Source organism: Notechis scutatus, chromosome 10 (genome assembly GCF_049901735.1).
Source record: "Notechis scutatus isolate UNSWTSFEM ecotype Mainland chromosome 10, rNotScu1.2, whole genome shotgun sequence".
In the NCBI taxonomy this organism is placed as follows: Eukaryota; Metazoa; Chordata; class Lepidosauria; order Squamata; family Elapidae; genus Notechis; species Notechis scutatus.
This window is the reverse complement of record NC_142018.1, coordinates 6,417,314-6,434,722: the sequence shown is the minus strand read 5'-3', so window position 1 is coordinate 6,434,722 and position 17,409 is coordinate 6,417,314. Positions and strand designations below refer to the sequence as shown.

At 41.2% G+C, this 17,409-nt stretch overlaps 1 long non-coding RNA gene across 1 annotated transcript; it reads left to right on the top strand.

Moving 5' to 3' along the window:
* The first annotated feature begins 3,144 nt into the window (after nt 1–3,144).
* LOC148129743 (uncharacterized) lies at nt 3,145–16,351 on the top strand. The gene is made up of 3 exons (XR_015750683.1): nt 3,145–3,406; nt 13,483–13,541; nt 16,003–16,351. It is a non-coding gene; the product is annotated as an uncharacterized LOC148129743 (long non-coding RNA).
* Nucleotides 16,352–17,409: the final 1,058 nt, after the last annotated feature.

Here is a 17,409-nt window from a genome sequence, read left to right as displayed (position 1 = left end):
GGCAATAGAGAGTTGCATCATGAGATCAATCACTCCGGACATCATCATCATCATCATCATAATAGCTAAATGAATAAAAGGAATGTCTGGGGATACTTGCAGTCAAGGTCTCGGCCAACTTCCCTTTCAATGTTGCCTCTGTTTTGCTTTCGGGTGGGATTGAAACATCTTCTGTCCAGTGCCTTCCCAACTACCAGCATGATGCCAGATGCCAACCATCTTCTGTCCAGTGCCTTCCCAACTACCAGCATGATGCCAGTTTTGCATCTGGGCTTCTAATTCAACGATCACTCTGGGTACTTGAGATGGGGTGGGGTGGGGGGCACATGCTAATTCCCCACCAGTTGAGAGCCCAGATCATTCAGGTCAGTGGTGGGATTCCAACATGTTTTATTACCGGTTTTGTGGGCGTGGCTTGGTGGGTGTGGCAGGGGAAGGTTACTGCAAAATCCCCATTCCCTTCCAACCCCACTAACCTGCTTTCCAGCTCTGTTCTCCTGTTCAGGGCAACCAAAGGAGACCCAGCCGATCAGCTGGAACTCAATGGGAGGCAGAGAAGAGATGGGGTTAGCGGGGCCAGTCAGAGGTGGGATTCGCCGGTTCTCCGAACTACTCCAAATTTCTGCTACTGGTTCTGCAGAACTGGTCAATACCACCTCTGATTCAGGGGAAAGCCAGGTAGCGCGTGGGAATGTGCCAATTCAGAGGTGCGGTGCTGTGCTCTGCTTTAAAGCCCCATTGACAAAAACCAGTGCAGAGAATGGGGGATCGTTCAATGGTGGTAGCCTCCGATGAAGGAGGTCCACGATGAGCCAGGCCATGAGCAAAAAGCTGCTTCAGGAAGACCATCCCTAAGTGCCATTCCCCACACATCTGCAATAGGCCAATTCTGGAAAAGGTGCCTTCCCTTTGGCATCCAAGCCTCTTAATACCTGTTTCCTTCTCACCTTTCTTAATTCTGTGGACAGGTGAAGCTGCAACAGAAAAACGATGTGAACCTTCCCCTAAACAGCGAGAGTTGTGGAACATTATATAGAGAAATAGACTTTAACACAACCAAGTGGTCCGAGCGTCACACTTGCCGAGGAAGCTTGTAAATAGGCTGATGTGCCATGACGCAATGCAATGCTCTTTATCTCTTTGCTAACCTTGAATGGTTATTTTGCAATCTGCTGCTCACAAGCACAGCTCTCCACACCACTTTCATGTTAATATTTTGGATATCTGCACCACTAAGATAGCACAGATCCAAGGCCTGGCTGTTGCCAATTCAGCCTCCGAAGTGGTAGGCGTTGGGAGAGCAATCCTTTCTCAGGTAGCTTTCAAGCTTCCAGTTTGTTTCTTGTTTTTAACAAGAGTTAGAATTTCCACTAACAGTAGATTGGTACAAAAAACTTCCAGCAGTGAGGTCTTACTACTACAGTCAGCCCTATGAGGTAGGCCTGGTCAGAAAACAGGCACCCCTTGAATTATTGGAATGCTACTTTACTGTTACAGGAATATAATAATACAGGTAGTCCCCGACTTACGACCACAGTTGAGTCCCATTGCTAAGCAAGACATTGCTTAAATGAGTTTTGCCTCATTTTACAACCTTTCTTGCCACGTTAAGTGAATCGCTACAGTTGTTAAGCTTAGCAACAACACATTGTTAAGTGGATCTAGCTTCCCTGTTGACTTGGAGTGTAAGAAGGTTGCAAAAGGGGATCAAGTGACTCTGGGATCAGACAAGAGTCGCATATGAGTCAGATGCCAGGTGTCTGAATTTTAATCATATGACCACCGGGATGCAGCAACATTTGCATGAAAAATGGTCATGTCGTTTTTTTCCCCAGCGCCATTCTAACTTCAAACAGTCGCTAAACAAATGGTTGTAACTCGAGGACTACCTGCAGAATCTTGAGAACCTGATAACTACCCACAATAAAATGCCTGGCTCAGCATAAAATAAAAATAAAAAAATAAAATAAAATAAAATAAAAAATAAAATAAATAAAATAAAATAAAATAAAATAAAATAAAATAATAAAATAAAATAAAATAAAATAAAATAAAATAAAATAAAATAAAATAAAATAAAATAAAATAAAATAAAATAAATAAAATAATAAAATAAAATAAAATAAAATAAAATAAAATAATAAAATAAAATAAAATAAAATAATAAAATAAAATAAAATAAAATAAAATAATAAAATAAAATAAAATAAAATAAAATAATAAATAATAAAATAAAATAAAATAAAATAAAATAATAAAATAATAAAATAAAATAAAATAAAATAAAATAAAATAAAATAATAAAATAAAATAAAATAAAATAAAATAATAAAAGAATAAAAGAAAATAAAATAAAATAATAAAATAATAAAAGAAAATAAAGAAAATACTGGGAAGCCTTCTGCTCACAGGACTTATGAGAAGCAGCCCAAAGAGGGAGGGGCCAAGTGAAGCACAAGTTAGAAGATCTCAATCCATCAATCAAAATAGAGCTGGAAGGGACCTTGGAGGTCTTCTAGTCCAACCCCCTGGTCAAGCAGGAGACTGTCAGGAATCATGTCAGACTGGTGGCAATCCAGTCTGTTCTCAAAAACCTCCAGTGATGAACCACCCACAATTTCTGGTGGCAAGCTGTTCCACTGGCTAATTGTCCTCACTGTTACTAAGTTTCTCCTTAATTCCAGGTTGCTTCTCTCCTTGATGAGTTTCCATCCATTGTTTCTTGTCCTGCCTCTGGTGCCCTCTTCTTTGTGGCAGCCCCTCCAGCATTGAAACACTGCTATCATGTGTCTCCCCCACCCCCCTGCACCTTGGTCCTTCTTTTCTCTAGACCGGCCATATCCCAATTCCTGCAACCGATCTTCATATCTGATGGGAGAGCCTTCCTTTTACCTCTCTGCCACCTGCCCTGATGACTCTGACATTGTGCACCCTTTCCTTTCATGCTACAGGGGTGGAAAATTGACCTGCAGTGTTTCTCTGGGATCCCACAAGAAAATAATGAGTCACATGGCTTGGCAAAGATCCCAGGACAACTTGTTCTGAAGCGTCACCTCCAAGAAGCTGTATTATTGTGCACGGAAACACAATGTCCACTTAAGGCAAAGTAGTTTGGACTCTTAATCAGCTGGGATGTGACTTAGCAGCCTTTCGGTTGCCAGGTTGTGCTCCACACTCCTGAAGGTTTCTTTCCTTGTCGTTTGGAATATGGACCTCCAATGGAGAATCGACCCAACGGTGAGGAATTTGCACCCTGAATTTACTAAGAAGAGCTGAACTAACCTTTCCCGGTGAGCGTCAGAAGATTTGGTTATGGAACGATGGGAGTTACATGAAGAAATATAATGTTTGGAAGGACTTACTCTTCTTTCTCCTCTGAGCCACTGCTCTCAACTCAAAACTACAGGTAATCCCCGACAGTTCATTTAATGACCATTACAACAGCCCTGAAAAAAGTGACTTGTGGCCGTTTTTCACACTTACAACCATTGCATCCCATGGTCACGTGATCAAAATTCAGACGCTTGGCAACTGATTCACATTTATGACCATTGCAGTGTCCCGAGATCATGGAATCCCCTTTTCCAACCTTCTGACAAAGTCAATGGAAAAGCCAGATTCATTTAACAACCATCTTACTAATTTAACAATTGCAGTGATTCACTTAACAACTGTAGCAAGGAATGTCGTGAAATGAGGCAAAATTCACTTAACAACTGTCTCGCTGAACAGCGGAAATTTTGGGCTCAATTGTGGTAGTGGGCTACCTGTAATTTCTTTCAGTTCTGCGCAGACCCCTTCCACCCTCCTCATGTTCCTTCTTGAGGAAGGGGCATTGGCTTCCCAAATCTTCCCGAAGGGGAAGAGAGTTTGAGTTGAAATTCTCAGGGACAGGTGTGGCCTTTTTGCCCTTCCTGGGCGATGAGGTGGCCACAGGGAGTGTGTGTGAACATCCCCCACCCCCTCTCTCTCTCTTCAATCTTCCCTCCCACAGTCTGCAGAATCCCTGCCTTCCCACATTTTAATTAAATCCAAAAAACATGAAGAGAGAACTCCACCCACACGGCTAGCTCAGATTGGGAAGTGTCAGCAGCCAGGGAGGCTTCAAACTAATGGAGGGATGAATCACAGAAAACAACCCCAGTGGCCTGCTGGCTGTCCTCTCTATCAAGGCCGGACGCTTGGAAATGCCAAGAGAAAATTCAAAGCAAGGATAGAGCACCTTGTAGGAAAGGAAGGAAAGGAAGTGACTCTGGGTGGCTTACAAAAAAAATACACCCAATATACAAACATTAAAAACAATAACTTCCCACCCACCCTGGTGACACCAATCAATCAGACAAGCCACTTGTCTTGACAAGCCACAGAGACAAGCCACCACACTCTGGCAAAACCAGGTCTTCAAGGACCTTGCAAAAGAGTGTTAAAATGGAGGCTATCTAATCTCTGCCGTGATGATATTCGAAAAGGAGGGAGCCACCACGGAGAAAGGCATTCTTTTGAGTCCTGCCAGATGCACCTCCTTAGGAGAAAGGACCCCCCCAACATCCCCTGCCTCCCCAAAATCTTGAAGACACATTTCAGCACATGGTTGAATTATTTATTCATTCATTGTTTATATCCCACCTTTCTACAAAGGACCACCTACTGGCAATCGGACAGAACTTCATTTTGGCCATTGACCAATACAAATACAAGGACCATCAACTGTGAATTCACAAACTGTCCCCTGCACTGGTTTTTACCGTTCCTACATGACTTGAAGGGCTGCTACGGGGAAGAGGGGAGGGTGGATTTATTCTGAGGATAGGACAAGAAGCAATGGGTGGAAACTGGTCAGCAGGAGACCCAGCCTGGAAATGAAGAGGAATGTCTTGACAGAATGATTCATCAGTGGAGTAGCTTGCTTCATGGAGCTCAGCTGTGGGTGCTCCATCGCAGGAGGTGTTCCACAAAAGATCGGATAAACATCTGTCCAAGTAGGTATGAAGACTCCTGCTTGGACAGAGGGGGCTGGACTAGATGACCTCCTGGGTTCCTTCTAGTCCCATGATTCTAAGTCTAGTGAATCCAGATGGAGCTGTGTTATTTTTCAGGGCTAATCCAAGGTCCAGATGAAGGCAAAATAACCAATGGTACTTCTCCCCCACCCCCTCCGGGCCTTCAAACGAGAGACATCGCATGCAAGGCTAGGCAATGATTTGAGCACTTGAAGTGTAATGGTTCCCAATCTGCTTCTTCCCACCCTGGTAGATAAAGAGAATTAGCCACAAAAAAAGGGAAATCGCCAAGATGGATCAGCAGCTGCCTCAATATTTACAAGGAAACAAAGGAATATCAACAACGAGCAAAAGAAAGTGTGATAAATAGAGGCGTCTTCCTCATCCCATCCTCCCAGCTGTGTCCTGCTCCTCTTTCCAACACGCAGCCTTGCTTTTCTCTGTGAAGTAATACAATGCATTGTACATGCCATCGCAAAGGCAATCAGTTTATTCTTTATTTTATTTATTAATGAGCCATGGTGGTGTTTATTAGTGAGTGTATTAACTCATGAGTTTATTAACAGTTTATTAATGAGCCTCAGTGGCGCAGAGGTTAGAGGGCAGTACTGCAGGCTAAGAAAGACTTCTGCTGCTTCTGCTGCTTGCATGAAGCCAAAAGTCTCTCTCTCTCTCTCTCTCCCCGAGAATGGAGCTGGAGACAGTGTCCTGCGATCTCAAATAAAGAATGATTGATCGGTAGGAAAAAATTTTGGGGATTTTCCCAGGGTCTCTGGTCCGTGGGATTTAAAATTATTGGTGCAGCGTTTGGTGCAGAGGTGGTATTCAGCAGGTTCTGACCAGTTCTGGAGAACCAGTAGCGGAAATTTTTAGTCGTTCAGAGAACCGGCAAATACCACCCGACTGGAGATTTTGCAGTATCCTTCCCCTGCCAGACCCACCAAGCCACGCCCACAGAAACAATAGTAAAAAAAATTGAATCCCACCACTGGTTTGGTGGTCCCTGAGGTCCAAAAGGTTGGTGACACCTGGACTGGCAAACTATTAGTTTGCTTAACAGCCACAGTGTTCACTCAACAACTGCAGCCTTCACTAAACAACCAGAGCCAAAAAGGTCATAAAATCAGATCAGTCACATTGGTTTTATAACCATCATGACATACAACCATGATTGTCAGGCACCATTATAGCCGTAGGTCAAGGACTACCTGTATATACAATGAGCATCCATGAGCATCCTCCCCCTCATGGGAGGGCAAGTAGTCTTGGTTTCATTGCTGTCTTTATTGACCAATAAATATATTTTATATACTTTGGAAGCTCTCCAAGAAATGGAAAAGTTCTGAGATTTCCCAAGAGTTGTGTAGGAGAAGGAGTGGCAGAATCCGAGGGTGGAGTTAAAGGAGGAAGCAGCCTAGAATCCTTACGCAGCCACCAGCAGTCTAAATCCAATCCCTCTTAAATTTCATTGACCCTTATCTAACTTCCACCAGGTGCTAACCGTTCATTGAGAGCATTCGGGTGCAAAGGCAATAAGTAGCAATAAGTGGTCTTGATTGTGTGAACCTGATCTCTCACACCTGACAATAACTTTCTCTTCTGGATGAGGCATTCACAGCTGGTAGAATCACAAAAGTCCAGTTGGCTGTCATTCTAAGCTCTGTTCTTTCTTACATGCATCAAGTGGAAAAATCAACATTTACATTGTGATTCTAGAAATACTTCCTTGAGTTCCTCAGAATGCTCTCTCATTGGAACAAAAATTCATCCAGGCAAAGATAAGTGGTATCCAGATTAGTACCAAGAAATACCCAAAGCAACGCCCCCCTTCTCTTTCTCTGTCTCCCTCCCTCCCTTTCTTTTTTAAATCTTGAATCAGGTTTGATTCAACTCCTTAACTGAAGTTGTCCATCGAGAGAATTATTTTTGTTCTTAAGAAACTAAAGTTGGTGATGAGTTTGAATAGGATCACCATCTGTTTCTCATATCCCACTACTCCTCATTTCCATACCTGAGATCATTTTGATCCATTTTTGGTTGAGGACAAAAAGAATTGAGCAAAATTATTTCTAGAATCACAATGTAAATGTTGATTAAACTTCAGAAGGAAAGCAACAATTATATTAAATTTACACCAATGTTTAAAACAGCTCATTTTCAGCACAATCTAAAAGTTATATATGCCCGTGCTCTCTTATTTACTGTACAAATCATCCCTGAACATCATTTTCCACTCTGTGCGACCAAAGCTGTTTTATATGGCAGTTATAAATCGGATCATCTTTTATTTTTCTGCAGCCTTGTGGTGGTATATCACTTGCAAAATCTTCTGCAAGATCAAAAAATATAATAGAGTAAGACTGTTTAACACAGTGATTTAATAAAGGAGAATGTTTGTAGCTCAGGTTTGAAATGTGAAGTCCTTGGTGCTCTGAGCTTGATTGTTTTCTTGCAGATGTTTCATTACCCAAACTAGGTAACATCATCAGTGCTAGAAAGGAGTCAGGTTTGCGGTCTTTATATTCTAGTGGCTGCCCTGTCAGTGTTGATGGGGGTGGGCTTAGAGATTCTTTGGCTGGGCTGTTTCCTGTTGGCTCTTTGGCAGTTTCTTGATTGGGGTGTTGCTTACTTGATAGTTAGTCTGATGTTAACCTTGGAGTTCATCTATGCTGATCTGAATGCTGATTATTTATTTTATTTTATTTTATTTATTTATTTGATTTGCCAATTGTTTTGAGGTCAATAGTAGACAGTCTAAGGTTAAAGTTTTTGGGGTTTGGGGAAGAAACTACAGAGTCGGGTAGAGTATTCCAGACATTGACCACTCTATTGCTGAAGTCGTATTTCCTGCAATCAAGTTTGGTGCGGTTTACTTTGAGTTTGTATCTATTGTGTGCTCTTGTGTTGTTATGGTTGAAGCTGAAGTATTCACTGACAGGTAGGACATTGCAATGTATGATTTTATATACCATGCTTAAGTCAGACCGAAGACAGGCGTAATTCAAGGTTTTCTAGTTCTAGAATTTCAAGTCTGGTGGCATAAGGTATTCTACAATCCAGTAGAGGAGTGGAGAACTCTTCTTGTGAAATATTTCTGGACTTTCTCAATTGTGCTAATATCAGATACGTAATGTGGGTTCCAGACTGATGAACTGTATTCGAGTATTGGTCTAGCAAATGTTTTGTATGCTCTGGTTAGTAGTGTGATATTACCAGAGAAAAGCTACGGGATTAGGTTAACAACTCTTAATGCCTTTTTGGCTATGTAGTTGCAGTGGGCTCTAGCACTTAGATCATTAGAGGTGAGTATTCCAAGGTCCTTTACAGAGCTTGGGTCATCAACAAGTTCTTGATTACTGGAGGAGAGGTGCTGGAGTCTTTTTGTTCTCTTTTGGCTGGGTGACTGACTCTTTTGCATAATCTAGAGATGTAATTAATGTGTATGTGTAACAACATCTATAGTCTGTGTAACACTGGACTTGTTGACCAGAAGGTGGACAGTTTGAGAACCAAGAACCTCATGATGGGGTGACCTCCCATTCTTGTCCCAGCTCCTTCCCACCTCACAATTTGAAAGCATGTAAATAGATAAAGTAAGTACATAAATAGGTACCAATTCAGTGGGAAGGTAGCAGCATTCCATGAGCCTTGGCATATAGTGTTGCTGGCCACCTGACCATGGAATCATCTTAGACAATGCTGACTTCTTGGCTAGCAAACGGAGATGACCACTGCCACCTAGAGTCAGGCATGACTGGAAAAGGAAAACTTTTATTTTATTTTAAAGTCTCCAGAATCTCAGACTAAAGACACAGGAGAAGACATTTGAGACAAAAAAAAGGTGGAGCTTGTTGCTCTTTAGCAAGGTCAGGAGACAATTCCTGCTATGATGGAATCTATCTTGGGGTTTGTCCTGGAGGCCATGAATGTAGCCCTTCAGGCTTTCAATGAACTTGGAAAAAACAAGTTCCTGGTTCTGACTTTTTTACCCTGAGGTTTTCAGATTCTTCTTCTTGTTGTGAACACCAGGAGTGAAGAACATCAGCTAAAACAAAACCAACATAAGTTTTTATGTCAAACCCTAAGACCTGATTGTCCTGTTTGCGCACCTCCACTTCCTTAAAGAATAACAATTGAGGGGAAGCTTCTGTTCTAAACCAGATGGCACCAGTTTGTGAAATGTACCATAAGATGTTGATCCAACAAACCTTTAAGATTTCCAGTCCTATGAAGTGGCCTCATGGAGGGTGGGGATTGCATGGAGTTTTGTCTAGGAATGCAGCCTAACCCATTAGGAAATGTCAAATGCTCCATACAAACAGGATCTTTGAATATGTGCAGGGTAAAGGCTGGAGCAGCACACCCATCTGCTTCAGTCATCCAGTTGTCTCCACAATGAATGGAAGAGAAAGAAGGATATTGTTTGATTCAGCAGTTGAGTTCATCAATCAGTCTGAGCACTGATGATGTTAATTAGTTGGGTCATGAAACATTGCAAGAAAACAACCAAGCTCAGAGAGCACTAAGGACCCCTCATTTCAACCTTGACCTACAAACATTCTCCTCTATCAAGCCAGTCTCTTCAAAGTTGGAGCTACTGTACTTGGGCTGCAAAAGTCTGGATAACCACTAGCTGGCAGGGAAGAGGAAGAGAAAATTTCAAGTCTTCAATGCCATTAAAGAGTGATTCACTTATTACCTAGATGGGGTAAGAGTTGAGGCGAGTCTAACATTCTTCCCAGCCGGGCATCTCATTGTGAAGAACACTTTCCTCTGAGATGACTTGATTTGAAGCAGAGCCATATTTGATCTCCTGGTCCTTTAAGCTCTGAGCTCTGATCACTTTAATCTACTGCCTTTAATTCCTTGTTTCTGTTATCCATTTTTATTCTACAGTAAAATGAGAGCTGGTATATCAACTAATATAGCAGTATCTTTATGAACTTGAAGGCAGTGATGTCCGATCCAGAAGAAACACATTATTTTAGACCAGATACCTGAGTCAGAGAAAAAGCCCCCAATTCCTATAGCCCCACTTTGTAGAATCTCACTTAGTTCAGATTATTCGGTACATGCAAAGTCACTATTTTTGCACCTTTTTGTTCCATAAAGACACCTCCCAAGGAGAACTGCACGCATTAATAAGAAACTGCCTGTCCCAGGGACTAATGCTTTACAGAGCTGTGTGTGCATTTCATGATTAGCTAAATATATTTGCATATTCATCATGATGCAGCTGGCGGGGGGGGGGGGAATCCTCCTAAAAATGTTGCTGAGTCACTGAGACCTGTTTTGCTAAAGTAAACATAGTGTACAATGAACCAGTCTCGGAGGATATGTAGGGTTTGGTCTTTCCGACTAGACTGCTGTCTTGACGGGTTGCCACAAAGAAAACAACTGAATGAAAAGCTGCTGGTGACCTTCTACTGCTGACCACAGAGAGTATCTTAACTTACTACACCCGTGGTTTGCCAATTGCACAGGGGCAGATAGGACAGCACTCCAGTGGGTTAACGTCATTGCCCAGAGGATCATGGGTTACCCTCTCCCCTCTTTGGAAGAGCTTTAGAGGTCCTGCTTCCTTAAGAAAGTTCAAAACATCCTCAAAGATCCATCTCATCCTGGGAACCCCTTTTTAAAAAAAATATTACTATCTGGCAGACAGTACAGGATAATAAAAACAAGGACAAATAAGTTGAAAAACAGCTTCTATCCCAGGGCAGTAGCTCTGCTGAATTCTGCTGTATGGTGCAATATTGATGTGATATCAGGGGTTTTCAATTCAATTGTATAGAATGTGAAGGATGGGTGTTTGTGTTTTATTTTTATAGTTATAATGTACACTGAAGATGATATTTAATTCTGCTGTACGAGGTGCAATGACAATAAACTAAACTAAACTAAAGAAGAGGACAATCTATTCTCCAAAGCACCTGAGAACCACACAAGAAGTGACGGATGGAAACTTATCAAAGAGAGATCCAACCGAGAACTAAGAAGAAATGTCCTAACAGTGAGAACAATTAACACTGGTCTACAAGGATGTTTACAAAGATGTGGCTTAATTTTACCAGAATTGAGGCACTAATAAAGGAAATTTAAATCCTGAGTATTAATTGGCCGTTTTCAAGATACACCTTCAGATCAAAACTGCATCAAAATAATTCAAAATTACGAGGGGGGGATGTGCCATTATATTCCATAACTTTTCTGCAAAATGTGATATAGCAATGAGAATGGTGCCACTGCCACAGCAATCATAAATTTATCTTTGTATTGGTACTAATAAGATAATTCTCCACATAAATTAATTTTTCCATGTAACATTTTCATACTTTTTGTATGAAAATCTGACAAGCTCTAAGATCTGATTAAATGACAAGGTTCCATCTTTATTCAGTATCTAAACTGCACTTTTTGGCTTTTCTCTTGTGAACTGCATTAGGATCGTCCCTAGAGAGATTCCAGTAGTAATGGGCAAGCATGGATGGATTCCATTTCCCTTGCTATCTTTTCTCCATACTTGCGATATCCTGGTGGAATCTCTCCCCATCCCTCACTGTCCCACAGTTCAAAGGGGGAAATAGTCGAAATGTGAGCGTAAGAGGAATTTTCAGTGATGTGTTTGTACCAATATGTCCCTTTATAGGACCTAAGCAAATTTTCCATGTGTTTTTCAGTCATCTGCCTTGCTGTTCTCAAAGTGAAGATAAATGTATACACTTCCATGTGATACCATTTTCATTGTTCTGCTGTACTTTGTCAAGAAGTTAATGAGGCCTCATGAACATTAGATCCCTCCCTCCCTTGTAGGCAAATATTGTGTATATTGCCTGTGTATAAATCTTTATTGTGAAATATCTTAACCAACCAACACCTTTGATGACCTGTTTTCTAATTCATCTAATCAAAATATGTAAAATTAACACATTTTTATCTCGGAGGTTGATAATTTCCCGAAATTTGTAGACCAGTGTAACCAGTAGAATGGCTTGCCTCCAAAAGTTACGGGTACTCCATTACTGGAAGTTTCTTTTTTTATATATATTTATATATATTTTATTTTAAGACAAACACACACAGACAATACATTAAAAAAAACCATAAAACCATCTTCCATTTTGTACATCCAGTGTGTCAGTTGGTTTAGAACCTTTTGTGTGATCCTTTCATAATCATTGTTCACAATTTATATCAATCTCACATTGTCAAACTAACATATGCTTATCTATTTATCAATTATTAATTATCCTGCTATTTATTCAGTATTATATTATATTACGCTGCTTGAGCAGGGCAATGGACTAGATAGAAGACCTGCAAGATCTCTTCCAGTTCTGTTATTCTGCTGTTCCCAAGGCTCTCTACTATTGGCCATGCTGCAAAGAACCAAGCATTGAACTTTCCAAAGATCGGGAAAGACACAAATTCACATAGTGCTGGATTTGTGAGTAGAATAGGAGGCAGTTCATGGGGTTCAGAAGACCTGCTTAGAATTCCAACCCATCAAAAGCCAAGTTTGTTAGTGAATCTTTTATTAAATTACAGGTGAATAGTCCCCAATTGGTATGAAACTGTTGGAGGCAAGGTTATTTTCATTGTTACCATCACTTGTGTTGAATATACACAAGAACCCATGTCCATATTTGTAAATGATAACTGGATTGGCATAGACCAGAGGTGTTTTGACAATTTTAAGACTTGTGGACTTCAATTCCCTTCAATTCCCAGAATTTTGGGACTTGGAAGTCCACAGGTCTTAAAATCACCAAGACTGGGTACCCTTGGCATAGACTTTTTAAATAAATAAATATATGGAGCAGAATACTATTTGGAAACAAGATTTGGGGGACTCTGAGTGGCTGCAGTAATGATGAGAGATCTGCTTCTATCTCAACTTGCAAAAATGGGACTTCCAAATTGACTGATTTGGAAGTAAATCCACTGTTTTCAGAAATATTTCATCTCAGCCATCCTCCGATTCAAAAAAGTTAAATTTGAGTAAATTTCACTCCTAGGACTTCTCACTCTTAAAAGAAAGATACAGAATGTGTGTTTATGTTAACAGAGACATACATCTAACTGAGCCACAGTGGCACAGTGTCAGAGTGCGGTACTGCAGGGCTACTTCTGTTGACTGCCGGCTGACTGCAATTTGGCAGTTTGAATCCCACCAGGCTCAAGGTTGATTCAGCCTTCCATCCTTCCGAAGGGTGTAAAATGAGGACCCAGATTGTTGGGGACAATAGGCTGACTCTGTAAACCGCTTAGAGAGAGCTATAAAGCGGTATATAAGTCTAAGTGCTATTGCTATCTTCCTGCGGTCATTATGCAAATTGCTTGTATGGTCCTGTCACTCTGAAATGGGGAGAAGGGGGAAACACACCCCCCCAATGTGTCATATCACTTTGTTCATGGTCTAAGTCAACAGTAACCCCATTCTTGAATAAGTCTCTTTCATTTCTCTGTCCTGTTTATCTAGACCCTTGAATGACAACTATATCGATTCTCAGAGCATCTATAACTCACCAAAGCGTGCAGGTAAGAATGAGGAGTAGCCACTGAGTCACCTGGGCACAGAAAATATCCCACATCAAAGGAGCATCAAGAATGGACATTGCTGAGCATCTGCTTGGTGTAGGAAGTTCAATGCCAGTTTGCAGAGGTTTCATTCCCGTTGTTTCCTATTGTTTTCCCCCGTTCGCTTGTCTTCTCTAAGTGTGCAAAGCCAAGGTGAAAAAGTAGAGCAATACACTGTACACATTTTAAAATTTATTTTATTATTTATATTCCACCATATATTATTTTTACAAATAACTCAAGACAGCAAACATGCCCAGCACACCTTCCTATTTCCCCACAACAACAACCCTGTGAGGTGAGTTGGGCTGAGAGAGAATGACCGCTTCAAAGTTATCCAGCCATATTCATGCCTAAAATGGGACTAGAACTCACCATCTCCTGGGGATTGGTCCAGCTGGTTCTCATGGCTAAGGCAGGATTTGAACTCATGGCCTCCTGCTTTCTAGCCTGATGACTTAATCACTAGACCAAACTGGCTCTCACCTATAAACGGTTTGGACTTGTGTGAATCCAGGCCAGTGAAAGGGCGGCCAAATGGATAGCAGTCATCATAGGGCAGTAAGTGGGAACTCAGCCCATTCAGAAAGAAGGAATTAGTAGAAGAGGAAGAGAAAAGAGGGGGGAATAAATGATAATTATATTCTTGACATGGTTCCAAGAAATCAGTAAAACCAGCAGTTCAACAGAATGCCATGGTAACAACTCAGACTGTCAAAAAAGGCCATTATTTACCAAATGTACAACTCAATTGTCATGATTGATTGATTAAGTCAGTGTTGATTCCTGGTAACTCTATAGATAGGCCCTATTCAAGATGATCTGTCAGCAACCTGACCCTTTGAATCTCCCAGCTGTCTTTTGCTGCTGGTTGCTCCCTTCCCCTTTTTTTCTTCTATCTTTCCAGTGAAAGAGACTTCTCAATGGAGCCGAGTCTTCCCATAATTTTTCCAAAATGGCTTAGCTTGATCCTGGTTATTTGTGCCTTCAGTAGCAACACTGAATTTATTTGTTCAGTGATCCATTGGGTCTCTATGGTGTCCTCAGGAACCTTCTCCAAAACCAGACTGAAAGCATTAAAACTCTTTCTGCATTGCTTCTCCAAGGTTCAGCTTTCTCTTCTATGGTGGAACACCGTGGCCTGCGCAGTTCTGATCTTGGTAAGGATGGACACATAATAGGTTGTCCTCGACTTACAACTGCTTAACTTTGGTGTTGAAGAAGACTCCTACAACTGAAATACAACACCCTCCCCCCCCTTTAACCCCCCCCCCCACTATTTATTCTCCCCCCCCCCCCCCCCCCCCCCCCCCCCCCCCCCCCCCCCCCCCCCCCCCCCCCCCCCCCCCCCCCCCCTGACCACCCACCCCCCACTCACGAAGCAAGAAAACCGCGGACTGTTTGAAGTTACAACAGACCCTCAAAAAGATACTTATGACTCAGATTCGATGTTCTGACAACTGCCTGTCCCCGTTCTGGTAATGTGATCTGGGTGCTTGGCAACTGGCCCCCATTTATAGCCATTTGCAGCATCCAGTCATGTGACCTTCACTTATGACCTTTATGCTGAATACTGGTGTTTACAGCAATATCACTTAGACTTATATACCGCTTTATGGTACTTTACAGCCCTTTCTAAACTGTTTACAGAATTAGCATATTGCCCCCAGAAATCTGGGTCCTCATTTTACTGACCTCAGAAGGCTGAGTCAACCTTGAGCCGGTGAGAATCAAACTGCCAAACTGCAGGCGGCTGGCAGTCAGCAGAAGTAGCCGCACTACTGCATTCTAACCACTGCACCACCACGGCTTACTTCCCATTTGGGTTTACTTCCAGTTTAGGGAGAAAAACACACCATTGTGGACAATGGGTTCACATAAAGACTTCTGCATTCGCTTAACAACCATGTTCATTTAAAGATATTCACAAAAAATGACTTACAATCAGGTATGGTCATGTGATGACCTGCTTAACAACTGGCACAACTTATTGTTGTTATCCCGGGCTTTATTATGCTTGTAAGTGGCCAACTAATTGTATAGCATCTGCGTTTTGTCTGCCTCCCCATCAAGGAAGACTCAGAAGCAATTCCTGCAGTTCTCCTTGAAAATGGCGGATATCACTCAAGATCATATCGTGGAAACTGGTTGGCTTTGTTCTTCCACTTTAACTTGGCTTGGAAATTCCAGATGACGTGCAATTTGTAATATTTCCACAGCTAGCCTTTGGCCATGCAATCGCTGTGATAATTGAGGTCTTCCACCTTTTTGCCCCCAAAATGTGAACAATCTGATTTCTGTGTGCTTCATCTGGTGACCTTCGTGCGTACAAGCATTTTTTGGTTACTTGAAGAATGCATAAACAATGACGAAATCATTGGACTGACAGAAATCATTCTCCTGCTTCATTTCTGTTTTGTAGGTCATTGAATCCAAAGACGTTTTCCTCCTTATTTTTCTCCAACATCGATATTCCAGTCACCAACCACAAACGAAACATCTTACAAATGAAAGTCCACTGTCTATTTCAGGTTGAAATTGAAATATCCATATATTTTTTATGAAAAGAAGGGAGATCCTTCCTGCATAGCCTTGTCCAGCTTGGTATCTTCTAGACATGGTGGACTCACCTCTCCCAAGGCCCAGCTCTCACATCTTCTGACCTGTTCCCTGTAGCCACGAGGACTTTTCTTTGCCATGACAGTTCCAACTAATCTCTCTTTCCATTGGGTGGAAAAATTCATGCCATGAACTTGTTGGGAGGGAAACATTAAAAAAAAAAAAAGACAGATTCCCACATCTCTTGTTTTAAATTCTAACAAAACACGTATAGGCATGAATAATCAAGCAGAAGCTGGAAGATTAGTCAGGCCTTTTCACCCTTCTTATCATTCTCATTAGTAATGCTTAGTCATTCTTTTCTGTGTCACAGTGACATTTTCATTTTTTAGATCCTATAGAGACAACTGGCATCAAATCATTCTGTCAAGCAAGTTCATACTTTAAAGGAATCTAAAATACAGTGGAGGGAATGGATAAATGGAAACTGGAGGAAATTGGAACAATAATTGTAAGGGCTAGTCTCCAGGGTCACAGCTAACCACACCCACCTCTCATTTGAAGTGTGATCTATATCATGCGTACAGATTTCTTTGTGGGAATGAGTGATGTTAATAATTTACTTATCATTTGGCACGCTCACATCATATTTCAGAACATGAACATGGGATAAAATACAAAACATAGAACATAAAGTCTTTAGGAAGATCACAAACTTATATCTAAGTTGCAAATATAATTTTTTTTTACTTCATTTGTCACAGCCAGGAAATCAGCACAGTCTCCATTACAAGGTCTGTTTTGACACTCTGTCACTATGTATGGGATTGTTTATTTGTCTACCCTACAATCACAATTTGGTGATGTGTTTTGCCCCACATATAGATGGCATTGACATATCTACCGTGGCCAGTGCAAATTCAGTCCACTATTGTCCATACTATATAGACTTCCTTGTCAAATCCAGATGTTTTTTCCAAGATGCAAGTCAAACTTCAACATTGGGGAAGGGGGCAATTTTCTATCCAGTGTTGTTTCTATGTGTTATGAATATCGAGATAATCGTTTACAAGTACTGTTAACTAAATTCTGAAGAACAGGCCGAAGCTCAGAAGTATAACAAAGGATGCAATTTGCTCAAGACTTTATCTTTAAAATATTTTTTTTTATCTTAGCAGTAAGGCAGGTAATACAGAATGTGATAGATAATAGATATGGATACACAGGCAGACAGACAGATGATGGATCGACAGACAGAGCATTGAGAATT